The sequence below is a fragment of the Pinus tabuliformis genome, chromosome 5_1, assembly GCF_031772625.1.
Source record: "Pinus tabuliformis cultivar Carrire ecotype Pingquan chromosome 5_1, CPIR1, whole genome shotgun sequence".
NCBI lineage: Eukaryota > Viridiplantae > Streptophyta > Pinopsida > Pinales > Pinaceae > Pinus > Pinus tabuliformis.
In genome coordinates, this window is record NC_142305.1 from 474506797 (window position 1) to 474524185 (window position 17389).

Genomic DNA, 17389 nt, shown 5'->3' on the forward strand with positions numbered 1-17389 from the left:
AAACTCATCTTCAGGCAGTGAAGAGAATTTTTAAGTATCTTCAAGGAACTCAAAACTATGGCTTATGGTATCCTATAGATACAAATCTCACTCTTCATGCTTATACAGATGCAGATTGGGTTGGAAGCATGGATGATAAAAATAGCACAAGTGGTGGTGCATTCTTTATGGGTTCCAGATTAGTATCTTGGTTCAGCAAGAAACAGAGTTCGATTGCTCTATCTACAACTGAAGCAGAAATGTGGTTGCTGCATCTTGTTGCACACAATTCCTTTGGATGATGCAAACTTTGCAGGATTTTCAAATCACTTGTACTCTACCTATCTCCATCTTATGTGATAATACAAGTGCTATTAGTATCTCAAAGAATCTTGTCATGCATTCAAAGACTAAGCACATACCGATCAAGTATCATTTTCTCTGGGAACAAGTGTTGGAACAAAAGGTCAAATTGGAGTATGTTCCCTCTAAGGAACAAGTTGCTGATATACTCACCAAACCACTCCTGAGGGAAACTTTTGAATACCTCAGAGAGAAGCTAGGAGTAGTTGATGCATCATCTTGCTATTAAAACTCGTCTGTTTCAGAGAAAATGGGTGTACGCAAGTTTCCTGAGGAGGATCCGCGTACATACACCGGTTTGTGCAGAGACAGTCATGTATATGGAGGCTTGATGGATATCAGTAGGGACAGGCTCTGGTTGAAGATAGTCTGATATGGGTCTAATGGAGACCATCTGGCACAGGTTCAGGGGGAGCAGATAAACTTCTAATGATGCATTGTTGGCATTATCTTAGAAGCTTTTGCTTCTAATTCACAACTGTTGTTGGGCTGAGGTGGAACAAATGCAGAGGGAGAACACAAGGAAAACATGGTTGTTGATCTGAATGGTGATTGATAGATGCTGCTGGTGACTTTCATAATTCTTGCTCTAGATATTTCGTCTCTATGTCATGTATCTCTTTTGTGGTGTCAAGGTCATGTAACGACCTATTTTGGTTTCCCCACTATGCCTGGGATGAAGATGTAATGTACTTGGTTGTCATATGTAAATTTCTGATGTATCCCCATTCGGTTGGGTGATGGATGTATGTATTGAGTCTGTTTATGATGTATAATTCATGGTTCTTCTTAAAGAACATCTTTTTGCAGATCTTGCCTACAGTCACGGGGAGCATGGTCAGCACAACAGGGCAGAGATTTCAGCATGTACTCAGGGGGAGCACAACCCTTTGCCCTTGATGACAAAGGGGGCGAACAACTTTGAGGATCTTGGGGTTGCCATCAAGTCCAAAGGGGGAGATTGTTGGCATTATGGCACATGTTTGGATCTATGGCATAGGTGTTGTCCTTGATGGCGACTCTCTTTGGTGACAGATCTCAGTACAGGCTCAGAATGAAGAAAAACGATATATACGCAGGTTCACCTAGACAAAGGCGCGTATACACGTGGGTTAGATGTTACAAAGGTGCGTATGCATATACACACACTTTCACGCAAGGAAAAGTGCGTATATGTTGGAGAACTTACCTTTGGTCTGAGTCCTGGGTATTTGAACCTATGGTTTTGGACCATGGTATCTTGTCAAAAGTGTTGATCCCAAGTATTGGTTCCATGGTATTGTTTTATTATGGTTTTGGACCATGGTATTTTGAAAGGCCTAAGACTATAAAAGAGGAAGGAGATCATTCGACAAAGGATAATCTGAATTAATTGAATATCTAATAAGTGCTAGATCTGAAATATTGGTGATTGAGGTTATGGTACAGATCTAGATCTGAATGAGGGAGAGACCTTAGCGTGAAGGATAAGTTCTATTGATGTGTCATAATCTTTAGGCTTGAATGATAATATCTTTGCATGATTTTGATCATTATATGTGGCGCATGCTTGATCTATAAGTCTGATAATCTGGGTTAATTAGTTTCTGAATATTTGAAAGAGTGAATTATATCTTATAGATCTGTACGTAGGTTCAGTGAAGCGAAGGCGCGTATACAGACTAGTTTAGTGAATAAAAACAACATATACACAGGTTTCTCCAAACACAGAAGCATATGCACGCAAGTTTCAGGTTATTAAAGTAGCATATATCTTTTGAGTTGTGATCTAGCTACTTCTGTTTATTGCTACAGTGTTCTGGGTTCAGAATCTAGTGTGTGGTTACTGTTACTGTGTTTTGGGTATAGCCATCAGAGAAGTATCTACTTGATTCAGTTCTAATTGGTGAAAAGGGGATTGTTTGATGTAGAAGTTTTTTATGATTGATTGATGTTCATGGATCCAGTCTGAAAATTTATTGAACGTGGTCCCTGGAAGAAAGAGAAGATTGTAGCCTTCTGTAGGCTAGCACCTACGTACTAGTATCTTGGCTAGCGCAAGAGCTAAGGGGGTTGTAGCTCCCTTCGAGGAAAAGCTATAGAACGAGAGAGGGTTGTAGCTCTCTACAGATTGCAGCCTGCGTACTGGTAAAGGACTGCACCAGTACATTATAAAAAGAAGTTTCTAATTGAAAGAAGATAGAGACGAATTGTAGCAGGTGGTTTTCGTCCACATTGGGTTTCCACCTTATATCTTATGTTATTATGTGTGTGATTGTCTTGAGACCTATTTTACTTTTTCTGGTTACTGTTTATTTGATCCTAATACACATATTAAGATAAATTAAATGATAAGTCTGCATTGCATACACGAGTTTCCTTCTCTGTAGTTGTGTATATACGCAGTTTTATCTAACTGAAGTAGCGTATATGATATGGGTTTGAAAAAGAAAATAAGTGACTTGATAATACTGATTCACTCCCCCTCTCAGTATTATTTCCAAAACTCAGTTACCTAAGGATGGATAGCAACCTAGTGTTTTCCTCCTATATATACGCGAAAGTACATGGAGGCCCAATCTGTATAAGCATCATATGATGCAAAACCGCATAGTGAGAACATTCCCATATACTTTATGTAATGTAACACTGCCATATATACCTGAAGGTACGTGGACAAGCTACGATATACTCACGTACGTGGAATGAGGTATGACACTTGAGATGTATTGCAAACAAGTTAGAGACAATTGCTTTGTTTTACGACGCCAGAACACGTCTCTAGCCTAGACCTCTAAACGTTTTTTGTTAGGTGACAATGCTCCATTAGGTAAATTCAGATAAATTTTAAGTTGATCCTCTTTAGAGTTTCCCCTTCGAGGTTCACCACTCGATGAATGTTCGAAATTCCTAAAATGCAACTAATATGATAAGCATTATTTTCGTTCAATTGAACAATGAAAACCTCAACTAGTAGGTATAGAGAAATCAGATCTTTGACAAAGAGCAAAGAGCACACCTAACGCAATTTCCCTAGCTATTCCTATTAAGCATTAACAAAATTTAATATGCATGATGCATGTTTTTCTTTTCAATTTCCTTAATGTGAATATGAACAAAAAGGAAACTATGCACATACAATCAATCGATCTTTCATAAGAATGAAGGCTTTTATGACAATTCTATTTTGAAGGAAAAGAAGACTTTACGACATTTTCTTTCGAACGAAGATTAATAAACTAGATTCTAACTTTCACTATAGATTGATAATGACAAAGAAAATATTTAAAGAAACATTAATAAATCTACTCAAAGTAGGGCTAGACAAGGAGATATAAACTTTTTCTCTAAGACATAACATTCATTGATCAATCAACAAGCAAACAAACAAAGAAAAGTGGGAAAAAATAGTTTCCAAAGGTGGGAAATTTACCCTAAGAGGATCAGTGTAGCCCTCAATGGGAGACAGTGTGGTTCAAAGCACTGTCCCTAAGCCACGGGTGCTCTGCAGTGCACTATGTCCCTCACAAGCCTGTGCTAGTGACAATAAGCCATTTCAAGAGAAATTTGACACAATGTTGACCAAATTTTCAATGCAAAGAGCTGAATTACAATCTATGAACACAAGTAAGGTCTGCAAGAATTTCCTAGGAGGTGGATAAGCTACAAGGAAAGAGGATCTTCTTGAGTGGAGTTGCCAATTTGTTTTGGAGAATTTGATATATACAAATAAATACTAACTCCCTAGAAAAGTAGCCATATCTAGACCAACAATTTAAAGTATTTTATTCTTTTCCAATAAGAAATAGATAAGATGAGAAGATGAGAATACCTATTTGTAGTTCTGATTTCTTCTCATCTCCTTTGTTTTGATCCTGTCACTCCTTCTCATACTTAGTACACATGACAAGTACCTGTAAACACAACATAAAACAAAGAATCAATCAAAGAAAAAGATTTATTGAATATAAGTGAATGGAATCAGATACATTTCACACATATAAGCAATATATGACAATACAAACATATGGGAGAAAGGTTCAAATACTTTATTGAATAGAAGAAGTAATTCCAACCATTGTGTCTGATTCAAAGTCATTCCTCCAGCTTGGATCCCATCCACGTCACATCAAAAGCATGGAAAACTTGTAGCATTACAATACTTTCTTCAAAGAAAATTCTCATAGCAACATTATCTCCTTAAAATTCAACAGAATCTAGCCCCTGCTCACTTAGATGAGTGGTCAATTTATAGGAAGATGAAGGAGGTTTTGTCATAAATGGTGGCATTGAATTGCCTTCCATACTTAGAATTATTTCCATGGAGGAAGGGATGAGAGGATAAGATGCATATTAACTCATTCCTCATCTGTTTTCGAGCTCATAGGAGTTGATAAGTGAGGGAACCTTCTAGATGACTCCAAAATATAAGAATATTCCGTAAACCCTATGTGAATTTCGCTCAAACTCATCCAACGCAGGTGAAAGGAAGCCTAAGTGCCCTGCAGAGCACCCTCGCGTGGACTTAATTTCTCTACAGCACTCCCTTACATGGGCCTACCTACGCTAGTCCCTCTAGAGAATATTTTTGGATGTCCTCAAGTCATGAAATTGTCTAGGAAGGAGGCATTCAAAGGGGTGACTTGTTTAGGGCATGTAGCAACTAAAATTAGGGTTTGATGAGCCCTAAAACACTGATTTGAATGATGGGATTGATTTTCCCAAATGGCTCTGTAACAATAAGGGATCAAATCATCTAATATATATAATGAAAGATAATTAAACTACTTAACACAACATATATCAGAAATTGAAGAAATAACCAATCATAACCTATGTGGGTGATCAAGGAATCCCAGAAATGATATAAAAGACTTAATTAGGAAAGAAATGTTACTTTTTATTAAGTAAAATTGAGAACAAACTTATAACCTCAATTTCTTGATGTTATAAGTCTCTTCTCATAATCTCCAACTCTCTACCTGAATGAAAATCCTCATAGCCTTATTTTTGTAGCAATAGCACAAAAACGGACTAGGGAAATGCACAGGAAGTCAAAAATAGTATTTTGATCCTTGAGATCTAGGAATTTCACTCTCTTCGGGATAATTTGGATTCTATCATTGTAGGGAGATGCTTTGGAACACGTTGATCGATAGTGAAAGATCCAAACTGGTGGTAATTTTCCTAATGCGGAAAAATCACATGTAATGGGGTGAAAAATGAAAGAAACATAAGCTAATTGTTAAGAAATTGAATGTGAGTATATAGTTCTCATCCTCAATGTAGTAATGAAGGATGGAAGTATTGGAAGTTAACGGGAAATTAATGCTAAAAGTTGTGTGGGTTTTGTGGAATAAACTCAAGACTAAAGGTGTGATTCTTTCTTAGTAAATGAGTCTATTTATAGACTTTAGGAAGTTGTTCACATTAATTAAATTGATAGATACTATCCAACTAAATAACTTTCTATTTTTGTGTAGGGTTGAGAGATTCACTCAATCAGGTTTTCGAGATACTTTTTAGTTTAATTTCCCTAAGATGAATTTATTGAAATCAAAACTTTGAGTTCTAAAATCTCCACAATTAGGGTGTCCAAAAAAAATTTCAAAAACTATATTACTAAAAGTGTTAAATCCGTATACTCTAATACTAACATCCCAAGAGTTAGTAAGGGTGCCAATGGTGTTAAATCCGAATATGTAATTTAATCAACTATATAAAAAAGAAATACAATTTTTTACCAAAACTCAAAAAAAAAATATAATAATCATTAGACAACCCCAAGAGTTTGATATGAGTATACTCGATGGAAAATTTATTTACGTACCCACAATGCGCTTTTATGGTTTAAATCACAATACGAGTGGATATCATTGGGTTTAAGAATGTCCCAGTTCGCATCAATGCATTAACAAGAATTCATGTTTGTTAGAGAACCCATATTTACACGAACTTACTTGTCACTACAATGCCACTAAAATTCGTTCCTGCACAGGGGGCATTCAAGTTTAAGATAAAACCACTTTAAAATGTAGTTCCAATGAAAAAGGTGATTGGAAGGCAATTTTTTTGCATTATCTTCTCCAATAGATAGTGTCTCCTGGAGAATGGCTCACAACAAGTTGTTGTCGTCACCATCATCTATGCCGAGGAGTTCATCTGTGACCATAACTATCACGGAAGAGGCAATAACTGCCACAACAGCTAAGGGATGACTGTGATGGTGAGCAATGTATTGCTCTCGCAAAGGAGGATGAAGATCAAAACGTTCACCTCTCAATTGAATAGAATTAGTGGAATTAATTTTGTGTTCAAAGAGTTGCAGTACCCAGTGACAATCTATGAAATTGCCACTCCATACAATTTTTTGGCTCCACACATTTCGGTCAAGGCAAATCCAATCGAGGATAGTTTGCAGCAAAACAATATTGGCATTCTTAGCCATTTCATCATGGATATTCTCCCTGATAGTACGCCATTCACAATTGGCTTTTCTCTAATGTCATCTAATAGATATACACACACATTGTCCCAAATGTTCTCTAATTCCAACTCATGTTGCAGGGTTACCCCTACTTTCACCCATAGTATGCATGTCTTATGCATATGTCGAATCTGTCCCAGGAATTTTAACTCAATAAGGAGTCAAATCTTCAATTCTTAAGGTTTAACGCCCCTTTCTTAAACTCTGTGAAATGATCTACAGACTAACAAAGTTTACAATTAGTCCACCCTTTCCATTATATCGAAACTCATTCTCCATGTATCTGGACTTAATCACCCCTCTAAGCATTCGTTAACCTCTTGTTAACCCAAATACATATATATCCACACATTAAACTAAATCTCACTAATTCTTTGGACTTACAAAAGAAATCCTTCATATCGCGTTATATTCTATTATAATGTTTATATAATAGAAATTACAATAAACATGCATTAACCATACCTTTTCGCCTTTTTAAAACCCTTGCACATTTTCTGATGCATGCATTTATCACAATCAGGCATCGGCTCTCTGCGGTCACACTATACATGAACCTTTCACTTCCGATATGTGATTACACTGTCAGATTTGAAATACTACAAACTGCGCCATATAATTATATCGAGTCTGCAATCTCAATGCCTTTGTCACGACCCTTCTCCATCATTGATCTTATCCTCGATCCGGAAAATGTACTCCTTCCCGATCAATAGACTTGCCCGACGCTTTACAACCATTGATCAAGATCTGCTTGATCTGAGGCCTTACAGTGATTTCGGGTGAACAAGTTACGGGAGGGCTAACACCTTTTCAAATCTGATGGGAATTATAAACTCCCAACATATCAAAGTTTGGGTCTGCCCCTTATGGTTAACGATTGATCAACTTACTACCCAATATCTATTGGATGACGAGGTCTTTAGATCCTATAGTCTAGATCGATACCCGTCTTCTCTCTCCACCAGTACTTAGATTGAATCTTCGTCATTGTTCTTCTTCCTAATCTCATGGTCCATGCTTGATATCCCTTGATCGCAATCGGGGATTGCTTCAGGCCCTCGTTCACTGCTCCTGTTGCTTTCCTCCAATGCGATATATCAGAGTGATCGCACTTCGCAACACTTCAAGGCTAGTTCATTTCTCTTGCGATCTAATCTTGTCTGTTGATCCTAAAGATCCAACTGATCCTGTGAGCCGATATTTTATTCTTTCGCCCTTCTCTTCACTTGGGTTTTTTCCCGCCATTCTTCAATGTTTCTTATGTGTTTTGAGTTTCTTCGAGGTTTCTCATCCTTCGCTATTCCACTGCGCACTCCTCCTAGCTTAACTCTATGAGTTCTTTACTCATGTATGATTCAACCATTACTTGGTTCTGCGATCATTCAATTCCCATTAAGATCCTCTGTCTCTTCTTTTCCTCTATGTATCCGCCTTAACTTTTCTTGTACACATAATTATACTGAATTCCAATTCAATCATCACTCATCATTTAACACTCTATTGAATACTCGAAAAATTGGGTCTACAACAAGGGGGATAACCACCCGGTCCAGACCTTAAAGCAACTCCTTTTCTATTTGGAGTAGTGGCTCCTACTAGGGATGATGGGACCAATTTCCCAATTTGTTTATGATGGGTGTACTAACGGGATGATGTTTTTATTTTTTGAGTTTATGGGGTGAATGCTTATGCTAAATCTAATCTATCTTTTAATGATCCTATGCAATCTATTCTAATGAAATAAAACATCTAACTTTAAACTATCCCTGGAGTAACGTTTCACTTATGTGATCTAAAATAATTTCTAACAGCAATTGATAATGAAAATCATTCAATCACTACGAGAAAAGAATCCATTAAAAATGATTGTTTCGTATAAAAAGTTAGCCAAGACAATTATGAGAAACATATCGCATAAGAGTTATTCATATACTCAGCATAAAAAGTAAGTTATCACTATACAGAAGTGCAATAAAAAACATTCAGACTTTCATATATAAATAACTGAAAATAATTTATCAATTGGCACATAAGTAAAAAGTATTAGGAGATAAAAATACCATTGGTAATAAGTTCTAGTCATGAGCTGCACCAATATAGATTTATCTTCAAATCACTCAAAATCCACTAAGAGAACAAAAGTGCATTTTAGTAGCAGACATCAAACTCATATAAAAATAAATCTCGTTCCATTCATTTTATCGAAACCTCCTCAGCGGGGGGCGAACTGCACATTCTGAAGAATTGCTTCTGATAAAACTCTGGACCCCTCTCCAAATGAAATGAGAGGGGTTAAATACTACTCTATGAAATCTAAAAATAAATATTACAAAAATAGATGAGGAGTTTTAAATGACCTGCCTCATTTTAATAAAAGATGAACTAAAATAAAACTAAATTGTATCTATGATAAATCTTGCGTCTGATCCTTTAGATTGCAAATATCCAACATTGGTTTCAAGAGCGTCGGTTGGCTGACTTCAGCTTTTAACTATCCTACAAATACGGTGTTGGCAAGAGCTCGCACTACCTTCTCGGCAGAGGTTATGAGGCATTTCATGGTCATCCATTGGCTATGTGGCTTACCAGGTACTACCAGTATGTGTCCCAGTTTAACCTGTTTACCTATTTAATAAACTATACCTTTTCTTCTGCTGTTTGTTTCCACTTTGTTTGAAGTTTTTGTGCCTTTGGACTGAAAACCGGGGTAGTCTCTGATATCAAATTTGCCTTGTGTAGATTTTCATTTATGCACTCAATGACACTGTTTGCTGCTGTCGCTGCCTCTCCCATCGTTTGTTCTGGTTCTTTAAGATGGGAATCTCATTTTGAAATTAACATTTCTTTGTGTGATTCGTCGATTATGGGAAATTCTTATCTTTTCCCTTCTTTTGATCTTTGCTAGTTCAAGAAGTCTGAAATCTTCTTAAAATTTCAATCATAATCAAGTCGTAAATCTACAACTTGATTTTTAATATTGTCACTTATTTCACAATGACAGAGTAATTATTCCTGTTGAAAGAGCTTGGAATTAAGAGCGAGTGGTTCTCTAATAAACTCCCTAATCTTAGGATCATTCTTATGCTGTTCTATCATAGCTTGTAATTGTTCTTCTTTATTGGCCAAACTGCTTTGATGATCCAATTGCATATGCTAGAATTCCTGCTGGAATTTTTCCAACTGTATCTCTGCTTCTTAAGTGATGCTGACTTGATGTAGTTGTTTCTCTAAAGAAAAAATCCCATCCTATTTCTCTTTTAGTAGCATTTTAACTTCTGTTGCTTTATCAATTGTTGCCGAAGTGTATGCTCCTGCAATCTAAGAGAGCCTAGTTAGATTTTCCAATGGGTCTGTAGTTGGTTCCTTCCAAAGAACATCTAGAGGTTCATCCTCTAGAGCGAGCACTGCATCTATTTTTCTTTTCTTCCTTTTCCTTATGATGATAGCCTTATTTTAAGGGCTATAAAATACATCTAGAGGAGGAATCCCTCTATCTTTAGTAAAATTTCAGATGATAGAGCAACAGGAATATGCTCGGTTTCCTAAGTATTGATAGTCCCTTCTACCACCATTTCTATGGTGGTCCCTCTTGGGTTTGTCAGTGGCTCTATGCTCTATTCCTCAGTGTTTATTAACTTATTAAAATTCTCTCATTCCCCTTCTAGATCCACTACAAGTGGCTTTGCTGGCTTTGTAAGGGGAGTGGGAATTTCAGCTTGTTTCTGGGACAAAACTTGTTGGTCAGGCTTTTCTATAGATTGAGTTGTGTCTTTAATTGACCCCTCACTTCTGCTATGTTCACTCTTGGACTGATCACCAGACTTTTCAGCTGATTGTTTTTCAGAATTTGATTTAGACTTCTCCTGTTTTGAGCTACCACTTATCCTAATACTGGGAGTAGGCTCCCTCATTGGTTCAATGATAAATTGGTCCACCGAGACCTTTGTTAACCTCTACTTTCTATAATTGTCAAACTTTTGGAGTTTTTCTTGATCAAACTGAATCCATGCCATATGTAGAACCTCTCTGAAAGTGTTCTTCTGCAGAATGACATCGTCAAAGGGATCTTATTCATTGGTAAACACTTTTATTTTAACCATTGTAGTAAAATTACTTACAACACCAAAGTGATCATATTGCCTCCCTGGGAACTTTGGTAATTGTAAACATAACATATTATCAACCTCTTTAGAGGCATGAACTAAGTCAATTAATGTAAAAGCTCTGCACACTATAGGAAATTGAGGCCAAATGGCCTTCTTAGAATCTTTTAGTACTTTACTCATTCCCCCAACACCACAAGTCTGGTAGGCTATTTCCCTGGCCACTAGCTTGTCGAGGACACAAAAAGGAAGCACATGGGGTGAAGCAATGCTGCTAAGCATCCTGATGTATGTGAAAAACTCCTCTCCAAACCACCTTCCCATAGGGAGAATTTCAACTTCAGCTTTTGGGGAAAATCTTCGGGCGTCTTTATTGTAGAGCACTTTATGAATAGGGAGCATAACTCCATGAGAAATCTTGTATAAATGTGGGATGAAATTTGATTCCCACAATACTTTGTGATAAACCTGAATGGGAAGAGGATTTTGTACCATCCACTTCCATCCCATAATAGGAAAATCAGAGACAAAACAAATGGCGTCCATGACATAAGCACTCAAAAAGAATGGAGGGTAAACCCTTGAAGTAAAACTTCTTTTAGTTCGATATCCTAAAACTGTAGAGGCTAAATTATATGATAAAATTTGGACCCAATCCATTATGGTGGAATTGGTAGCTGCATCCAATATAAGTAACCACTCTGATGAAAACTTGTTGATGTCTCGTCTCCCAAACAATCTACATAACATTGCAACAGCAAAACAGTACGAAGAAGAAAGAGAGCTAGTAGCGTACATACCATTTTTATCCTTCTTCAATATTTCCTCATTGTTTGACCAGTACTTTGTGCGTTCTTCCAAGTCTTCGTTCTCCTTGGCATATGTTTCTACAAGCTGCTTGTTGGAGCTAGCTTGGGGTTCTGGCAAGTGGTACATATGTCTCAAATTATTTGGGGCAAACAACGCCATGAATTGCTAACTGGCCGTCTTGAAATCTCTATTAGATATACATGCACAATCTATAATCCATTTCACCATATCCGTGTAGGGGAGTATCTTTGGCTTTGCAGCAATACGATGTAGAAATGAGCGTGCAAGCTCAGTTAGGGATGCTTCAGAAGAGGCGCGTCCATCTGCTCTAACTGTAACTTTCATAATTCTCGAGTTTTCCTCTTCTAACAATTGGTACATGGCTTTCCAGGTAGATATCCCTACATCCCTAGTACAAGTGGTGTTTGTGAATAATGGAGTCATGTGTGTTTTCTCAGATGTGGGTGCCTTGTCTTTCTTCCCCATTTCGTCATGTATTGCGTTCTATGTACTCTTTCTGAAAATTGAAAGCAGAGAGAAAGGATATGATCAAGATGCTAGTGAGCATAGGAAACATCAATATAAAGACAAAAATAAGGTGATGGGAAAGATTTAATTATTAAATCATATCAAAGATATCACCTTACGTCAAATGGTCCTCTACCCTGCTCTGAATCGTTTTTTAATAAATGACCACTAATGGACCGTTAAATAAAAATTTAAAGTTCATAACTTTGCGTTGAATGACAAAAATTACTCTAATAGAACTCTGAGCCCTTAGATCTGTGATAAAAGTGATTTTGTGATTTTCTTTGCAATATCACAAAACATATTATCGTTAAAAACCATTGTTTCGTCGGGTGGCTGCGATATGCGATTTGTGAGAGGTTATCGCATTTTGCGATATTTGGGTGTGTGACGTTAAGTAGCACTGCGAAATTTGGAATTTGCGATGCGATGAGGTTGTGAGACTTTGTGATCTCGCATTCTCGCGGATCGCATATTCGAGGAGTTACTTTTATAAGAGATGCCCGATGTGACCTTTTGTGATGCGATAATATCATTTAAAAGCGAATTTTTTAAAGCTTCTCTTAATGTTTGAGACTTTTCTGTTATAAATTTTTTCTTAGGTTTTGTGGTCATGTAGCGCTTTTTATAAGGAAATCAATATCTTGTGATGTTTTATGCACATGGAGTATGAAAAAGTAAATCTACAAATTTTAGCAAGTTCCACTTTGATATCTTGTTTTATTCTAAAAAGAAAAGGAAACATTAAATACTAAGATTTGATTTTTTGGAAGGGTCCCCATTTATTAATGTTATTGCTAACACTAATAAAGGGGGTTGTTGACGGTCACAACAATTGATGATTCACTTGAAAGAACCAGTTAACTATTATGGTTTTTTAGATTTTATAAAACTTCTAAAATAGAAATGGTTTTGAAAATCAAACTTCATTGTATAAATATAAGGTAAACAGTGCTATTTGCTAACAACAAAATCTTGTTCCAACTATCCGTATTCTGAAGTATCTTCTTCCCAAAGTTAGTCATTGTACTTACATCAGTCATTACTTGGTTTGTAAAGATAAAAACAAAGACATCTCCTTAGATCAGTTTAGGTATACACATTTGTCGTAGGTAGAGCCTCTACTACCAGTAGGCGTCCATTGTCTCGACAGGGTTGCCTGTTACCCAGCATTGATCCAGTATCCTACTTAAGAAGTAGGCAAGTTTCAAATATAAATCCTCATATACACTTATTGCTTTTTCTTTTCCTATTTTTATTTTAATTATTAAACAATAATGTCTTGGTTTGGTGGCCAAAATTGACAGTGCCATTCACTTGATTTATAACTTGACTGAACAAGCTAGCTGGTGATGAGACCCATTGTCTTTTGATTGAAACAATCTCAAGCCATTACACTGTTTTAGTATGAAGTTTGGCAATGTTAGTTAGTTATAATGTTTATGATCATGATACACCAGCTCTTGATGAGACCTCTTATTCTTTAAGTTTAAAGTGCATAGTTGGATTACTCTTTGAATCTCGCAAATTCCTAAAGTGGGGAGGAAGTCATTGGTTACTTAAGAATTATTCTGGACAACAATTGTAGAGTTTAAAAATAGCTTTTCTGTAGAGAATCTTTGTCTTGTTATTGATACCTTTTATGGCTGACATGAGGAAAAATTCTTCATAAGGTTGATTTTAACCAAAACTTGTATATTTGAAACGAAAGAACAAGTAAAAATTTTCATAATGATAAAACTTGACCCTATGTTTTGAAAATACGATTAATTTTCCTAACCACTTCCACTTATACAAGCGAATTTTTTTTTTTGACATGAGACACTATTCTTTTCGTGGAAACCAAAAGTAAACATTTTCAACTTGTTTTAATATCATAAAGAAAACTAAACTAAAAACAATAATCTACAAAAAATAGAAGAGATCATCTTCTATGGGAAATATTTTTTAAGGATCTGCCCATTAACAGGTAGAGACTCTTGTTTCCCTGCTAAATATTGTAACATTAAAGTCGATGGACCAATGATTTCGACAATCTGGAATGGCGCCAGCCACATCCGTTGGAATTTAGTATGATTGCCTTTCTCTTCATGGGCTTTATCCCATTTCAATACTAGGTCTCCAAGCTGAAAATCTTTTCTAGATACCAAGTTTGAATCAGAAGAAGATTTTACTAATTGTTAATGATGTGCATGGGTAATTCTGGTTTTTTCTCGTTCCTCTTCAAGCTTAAGGATCTGCAATTTTCTTAATTGCAAGGATGAGGAAGGAGTTTCTTAAATGAATTGAACTAAGGCTAAAGAAGGAATAGCTAGATTAGTTGGGAGGACTACTTCTTTCCCATAAATTAAATTAAAAGGATAAGTGCCAATAGAACTTTTCTTAGTTGTTTGATCTACCCAAAGGCCGTACATTAAAGACTTGTGCTAGTTTCTATGATTTTGATCAATAGTATGTTTAATGATTCTAATAATGTTTTCGTTTATGGATTTAGCCAACCCATTTCCTTACAGATAATAATTGGCAGAATACTTAAGCTTAAAACCTCTTTTTAGCGTATATTCAGTCATACCATTACCTGAGAAATATGATAAATTATCAAACATTAAAGAAGAAGGTAAGCCAAACCTAGTGATTATGAATTGATCTATAGATTTGATGATACACTCAGAGTTGGCTGACTTGAGTGGAACTACTACTACCTATTTAGTAAAGTAAATGATAGCAGTAAGCATGTATTTATACTATTTATTAGAGTGAGGAACGATCTCACCTATTATATCTAATCCCCATTGTTCAAATGGTTGATCGATGTTGACTGACTGTAATGGCAATGATGGTTTCTTTTGTCTTCTGGCAGTAGTCAGGCAAATCTGACATCTTCTTACATAGCTATGTGCATCCTTAAATAACGTTGGCTAGTAGTAACATGTGCACAAGATTTTGTGTGTTGTCGCATATCCTACGTAATGTCCGCCCGCTGGTCCGTCATAAAGTTCCTACAATACGTCTTCAGCTTTAGATTTCTTAAGGCATCTAAGGAGAACAGAATCATAATTCATCCTAAAGAGTACATCATTTACAATTTGATATTTTTTAGCTTTTATCCTCAGGGCTCTTCTCTTTATATGATTCAAATGTGAAGGAGCATATCCATTTTTTAAGTAAAACATGATATCTGCATATGTTGATTCAATGTCATTTAGGCTTACCTCATACATTTGTAACTCGTTCTCTGGAGATTGTGTTTCCGATATGTGCGAAGCTCCAGCCAACATCCTGCAAGAACCTTGACCTTTTACAATCTCTGTTGGTTTGATTTCAGCATCATATTCTTGCAGGGCTGTGACCCAATTTTCCCTCTTTTCACCCACATATTTCTGAGCCAAAAGATTTCTTATTGCTGGAAATAGTACTATTATTTTCGTATGAGTCTTCAGAAGGAAGGGTCTAAAATGTTTGATTGCTTTGAATACAACATAAGCCTATTTCTCAACATCGGAGTAATTTAATTCATCTCCTTGCAAGTTCGAACTGAAGAAGGAAATTGGGGCTTCGGCTTTATTCTAATTGCCTGTGTGAGTATTGTAGCATATGATTTCTCAGAGGCAAATGTATACAGAATGAAAGGATCAGAAAATTTTGGAGTCACTAGAGATGGGGTATTTATAATTGCTTGTTTTATCAGGCTGAACGCTTCATGTTGTGCCTGACCTCATTTGAAGAGAGAGCTTTTCTTTATCTTGCCTTGGAGAGGTGACACGATTCTTGAGAAGTCAGGGACAAATATTTTAATGAAATTGATCTGACCAAGGAAGGATTGCATCGCTTTTTTTTTGTGGGGTAAGGATATCTCAGGAATCTCCTTAATCCTATCTAGATCAATATGGATTCCAGATTTAGACACAATGAATCCGAGAAGCTTTCCTTCACTTAATGCAAAAAAAGACTTTTTTGGATTAAGTGAGATCCCATATTTTTGACATTGTTGGAAGATCTATTTTAAGTCTCTGAGGTGACTACTGCATTTTTTAGAATACATTGTTATGTCATCTAAGTAAATCACCACTGACTTATTCACTAATCCTTTAAAAGCAATGTCCATGGCCCTTTGAAACGTTGCACCGGCATTAATCAACCCAAATGGCACTTTTCGATATGCATAAGTGCCCCATTTCATTCTAAATGTAATCTTCAATAGATCATCTGGGTGGACTAATATTTGGTTATAACCCGAGAAGCCATCTAAAAAGGACATCAATTCAGACCCTGCAACTGATTGTAATATCTGTTCCATAGGGGGTAGTGGAAAATTATCATTTTGGCAAGCTTTATTGAGATTTCAAAAGTCAATACAAATCTGGATATCTTCGTTTTTCTTTTTGACTGGTACTATGTTTGAAACCCATCTAGAATGCCTAATAGGAAAAATAATTTTGGCTTTTAGTAATTTGTTCAACTCAGACTTAATCTAGTTTTCCAAATTAGGATGGATTTTCCTCAATTTTTGCTGGACTGGCTTTTCATCAGCGATCATCAGAATTGTATGTTGTATGATTGAAGTGCCGTAAGTTTTTAGGTCATCGTAATTCCAGGCAAAGACATTTTTATATTGCTTCAACAGTCGAATGGAAGCTGATGTTTCCTTGGGTGTTAGGCCAAGACCTAAGTTGATATTCTATGGTTTTATGTCAATCCCTAGATTCACTAATTCATATCTTAGAGTTGAACTATGATGTTTTGAATTGGTGGACCATTTGAATATGTCTTTTAACTCATATATGTCTTCCAACTTGACTATGGATTTAGGTATAGTGTTATTGTTCTTTCCTTGTTTCATATGCTTGTCATGTTGGTCTTCATCAATTATCTGATTATTTTAAGAGCCTTCTGAAGTCAAAAAACTTGCAATATCAGGGTCATCGTTGAAAACTCTCTAGTTTCTAATATTATCAGGAATGGAGGGTATAAAGATTAATTCAATTGAGAATCTGTCTTGAGTATAGTCTTCTGATGGAATGAGCTTGGAAGCTACATTAGCAAGGAGATCAACACTAGCATTTTGGAGTCTGGGAATAGATGAAATATTAAATGCTGTAAAATGTGGAGTCAGGTCTTGTACTAATGATTGATAATG